We start from the raw sequence: 5,007 nt of genomic DNA, 5'->3' as shown, positions 1-5,007 counted from the left end.
TTCTCCTCATCCTTTCCAGCATTGGTTGTCATTGTTTTCTTGTTGACAGGCATCCTGTCTGGGGAAGGAGGATTCTCAAGGCAGTTTTAGTTATTATTTTCCTAATGGCCAAGACGCTAAACACATTTTTAGTAGTTATGGGTCGCTCAGGTCTCCTTTTTGGGGAAGATGTATCCTTTTAGTTAGCTTGTTTGCTGATGGGATGATCCTGTTTCGTAGGTTAATTTTTTGCTGAGCCCCGCCCCCGACATTCCTCAAGTTGCCCGCAGAGGGCACTGTTGCTTGTTGGAGTTTTGGACCTCTAAGAAGCCTGGATTGTCACTGCTCAGTTGACTTAATCTTTTAAACATTTCTTTTTCTTTTCTTTTTTTTTTTTTTACAACGTATCTCCCACTTTACGGTTAGAGAATTTGAGGGTAACATGTCCAGAGCTAGGGTATACAGCAAATGGGTTCTCTGGTTCCAGACCTGGCTGCCATTCCTGGTGTTCCCGCCTCTCACAGCAACCTGTGGGATTTTCCCTCCCAAACATTTCCCCTCTATGTGGTGACTTAAAAAACAAAACAAACAAACAAAAAGACAAAACTCTAAGTAACTGTTCCTCTTTTGTTTCCCTGGCTGTCCCTTTCCTCTGACACAGGGTTACTGTTGCCAGTCTGTGTTACATTGACTGGTGATAATGACAGTCAGGGGTCCCCTCAGACACCCAATCTCTGTCTCCACATCTGAGGCTAGGATAGGATGGAGGCTAAGACCAAGGGACAGTCAAACAAAGCGGGGTTCCTAACCAGGTCTGAACATTTCTTAGTTGCATGGCTGTTCACAAATAACCACACACATACACACAAAATACATACACACACATAGAAACACACATACACAACCACACACACATACACAACCACACACACATACACAACCACACACACATACAATTTTAAGTCTAGATTTTGCAGATGAAAGGACATGACAGGTGATGTTTGTCTGTCTTCTTTTGCTTAAATAATGATCTCTAGTTCCATCCATTTTCTTGAAAATGTCATGATTTCATTTTTCTTAGCAGCTGAATAAAATTCCACTGTGTGCACAGGCCACCTTATCTCTACTCAGTCATCTGCCGGGGCACATCTGGGTTGATTCCATGTTTTGAATGAGCAGCACTGAACACAAATGGTGAATTGTGTCGTATGTGTTTACCCAGTGGCATAGCTGGGCCATACGATAGTTCTATTTTCTTTTCTTTTTTAGAAACATGTATTTATTTAAGGTGGGAGAGGGGATTTGCCATAACACATGTGGAGGTCAGGACAACTTGTAGGAGTTGCTTCTCTCCTTCCAAAAGACAATGATTACCTGTCGCGGAGCAGTTGGCAATGCGTATTACTAGGCCAAGGACATCTTCCATCCTTGTCAAGGGGCGTGGTGATCTTCTCTCCTTTCAAACTACACACATTTTTAGTCCCCCTGAAACTTCCATATTGACTTCCATAATGGTTACACAAATTGTGTAACCATTTTGATTTTACACAATTTGTTTAGCATCTCTGAGCTTCCGTTTCTTCATCTGTACACTCGGGTCCATAATTTTTGCAATCTCACTGAGATACCTTGATAGGCCAACCATTGTGGTACACAGCATCTGCTTCTGTTACCATGACTTTTATGCACAACACCTGGGCTCACCCTCACCCGTGAGCTCACCCCGCCACCCCTAGCATCCCTAGTCTTCTGTCTTCTCAGGTTCCCCAGACTTAGGTGAGAGTGAATATCGCAGCTTCCTTGCTCTGCCAGCTCCAGAGAGAGGGGTATCTGGCATCATGGCCTCAGAAGCAGCTGCCGACTGTCACATGGTGGCCTCGGAAGCCGCTGCTGCCTCCTCTGTCAGTGTGCAGCTTTTCATTATTGTCCCTTTTCTGGGATGAATATTCCCAGGGGCCGCCTCAGAGTCTTCAGCTCTTGCGCAGCTTCTTTTAAGGATTCGCTTTGGGGAATTTAAAGCGTGCCAAGCGACATGGATTCCTAGCTTGGTATTCAACCCGTTAGTAACTTCACATCTGTCTCCGAGGAAAGCCACTGTTTCGGGAGAGCTCCTGGGAAGTCGTAGCTCTGGCTGACCCTTCCTGACTTCACATGAGCTCCCAGGCTGCTGTCCTGGGATGTGCAAATGGCCCAAGTTCAGAGGGAAGATCATGAAAGACATCTTTTTGCCCTGCAGCAGTGGAGGCTTGGTGGAGGAGGGTGGTGGCAGCTGCGGGGGCTTTCCCTCATATTCACTGAAGCTGCAGCGGTCCATCCCACCCAGCCTTGCCCTCAGTGGGAAACTGAGTCTGACTATGGGGTAGATGGTACAGTAAGGTAGGGAATCCTTAGTCTATGTTACAAAGACATTTTCTTCCCTTGGTGAGAGCCTCCATTATCAAGGATGAGTAAATGAACTAGGGATTCTGGGAGAGTCAAAAGCAAATTGAGAACCTAGAACTCTGAAGGGGAGAAACCCATGGCAAGCAGAGTGGATGGCTGTTCCCCTGACCCCTGGCATCTGCCCTGTGCTTTTACCCTCGTGGCCTTCATTCCAGCTGATGGAACAGGGTGGAGGCGTGCACAGAAGAGGGGCCAGTGGCTGAGAGGCTCCTGTGGAGATGGGGTTCCTGGTGCACAGGGAACCAGGACTGAAAGGTGATTCATGTGGTCACATGATTAGGTGTAAGCCAGTGATGCCTTTGTCCCATCAGTTCCAGATCTCCTTCAAGTCTTTTATTTGAGGACATCCTGGTGTTTTCAGCCTGTTTTCTTGGTTAGAATTTCTATTGCTGTGATGAAACACCATGAACAAAGCAATGTAGGAGGAGAGGGTTTACTTCACTCACAGTTCCGTATAGCAGTTCATCATCTCAAGCAACAAGGGCAGGAACTCACACAGGGCAGGAACCTGGAGGCAGGAGCTGATGCAGAGGTCATGGAGGGGTGCTGCTTACTGTCTTGCTCTTCATGGCATGCTCAACCTTCTTTCTTACAGCACCCAGGACCACCAGTCCAGGAATGGCACCATCCACAATGGACTGGACCTTCTCCATTAATCACTAATTAAGAAAATACCCTCCAGGCTTGCCTACAGCTGGATCTTATGGAAGCATTTTCTCAATCGAGGTTCCCCCTCTCAGATGACTCTAGCCTGTGTCAAGTTGACACGAAACCAGCCAGCACATCTGTGTATGCTGCTATAATAAATACCACAGACTGGGTGACTTACGAAGGAGTGGACATTTTTCTTTCTCCGTTCTGGAGGCTGGAAGGTCTAAAGTCAGGGCGTTGGCTGTCTGTGAAGATCCTGTCTCCTCTTTGAAAATGGTGGCTTGAGCGTTGTGTCCTCCAGAAGGAACACTGTCCTCATATGGGGACAAAAGGGATGATTCCCCGTCAAGCTCTTCTATAGGGACATCTGATTCCAGCCTGGAGAGTCCCACTGTCAGGATGGTCTTACTGTGGAGGGCCCTGCCTCTGAGGGCCATCATATTGCCATTCAGTGTCACTGCCTAGATTCTGAAGGGGTGCATCCAACCACTTCAGGCGCAGTGAGTTTACACAGATGCAAGGGGGCCCCCTCAGAGTCAGACAAACACCTCAGAACACTGTGCAGTTGGAATCAGAGTCCTGCAGACTCCACACTCGTCACCACGTCAACTACGCTTCCCTTGTGTGAATTCACACCAAAATAACTGGGGGCTGGGTGGAAGCAGGAGTCCCCATCAGGGAAGGATGTGATGTTCTTGAGTAACTTGGGTTAAAATTAAATGCAGATTTAACTGGTGGAGGGACTGAGTCAGAGGCTGGAATGCCACCATCTCAACACAGTTTATAACATCCAAATTCACTCGTTGGAACCCAGGGCTGGGAGGCCTTCTCTTTGTTAGCCCTCAGAAGGGAGCGCAATGGATGAAGTTGGAAACCAGGTACTCCTCCAGTGTGAGGACTCAGGACACTCTCCTGGATCCTTCATCAGGGCATCAGTGTCTGTGATGAGATGATGTTTCTCATGACAAACTCATACCCACTCTGTGAGGAAAACCACAGAGTCAAATGGGCTGGAGACTGAGGCCCTGTGGGGAGGGGCCTTTTCCAAGTCCGTGTGACACCTCTTTGGGGGCCAAAAGTGTGCCCTAATGTTTTAACCTCCCTTTCCACAGTGACCTCTGACTGAATAAAAGATATAAGAAGGGAAGGACATGACTGCTCCTAGGTATAGTGGAAGAGAAAGTTTATTGCAGATAAAAGGGAGATCATAGACAGAGACAGGGACATCTGGGAGAGCCCAGAGTGGACATGACCTTGACTGAGCTGGGCTGTGTGGGGAGAAGAGGAGGGGTAGGGAGACAGGACAGAGGGTAAGCAGGTGCAGCATCCAAGAGGGCTGGTAACCAAAATGTCTGGATTAGTAAGGAAGAGCCTCTGGGAGAAGGGCTGGAGAGGTAGAGAATAGAGGGCGGGTATGGCAGCCCTCCTGTAACAGGTGGGAACTGAGGGATGCTGGGAGAACCTGGCTGCCAGGTCCGCTTTGATATGTTAAATAGGCTTCTCGGCTATTTGTCCCAGGGTTTGAGACTTTTCAACCTCCTCCCACATTGTGAGGCTTTCAGAAGAAAAGCTTGGACCTAAAGGACTTGATGGACCTGTCCTCCTCCCCAGAGTGTAGTGATTTCTCACTAGCAGCATATTCTCCCAAAGGGATCTCAGTGGGGCTCCAGAGACAAGCCGCAATGGGGAGGGCTGAGTTATGAAAGGATGCTTTGTTAGGTCTTTATTTATTTTTAAAGCACCTGGTCTATGTAGCTCACACTGGCCTCAAATGTGCTATGTGGTCAAATGCAGTGCAGGATTGAGCTTAGGGCTTTTTGCATGTTTGATAAGCTCTGTACCCTCTGAATTATGTATGCAGCCCCTATTTAATATAACATTTAGAGCCTGCTATGGTCTAGGTGCTGAGGCCTTCGGTGTATCGGGTGAGAAGGA

General features: G+C 47.8%; 1 pseudogene; it reads right to left on the bottom strand.

Annotated features, from left to right (window-relative positions):
* Nucleotides 1–1,337: 1,337 nt before the first annotated feature.
* LOC130878892 (U6atac minor spliceosomal RNA) lies at nt 1,338–1,449 on the bottom strand (annotated as a pseudogene).
* Between the last annotated feature and the right edge of the window lie 3,558 nt (nt 1,450–5,007).

This window comes from Chionomys nivalis, chromosome 7 (genome assembly GCF_950005125.1).
Source record: "Chionomys nivalis chromosome 7, mChiNiv1.1, whole genome shotgun sequence".
Taxonomy (NCBI): Eukaryota; Metazoa; Chordata; class Mammalia; order Rodentia; family Cricetidae; genus Chionomys; species Chionomys nivalis.
The sequence above is the reverse complement of the archived record's forward strand: the minus strand, read 5'-3'. Positions and strand labels throughout refer to the sequence as shown.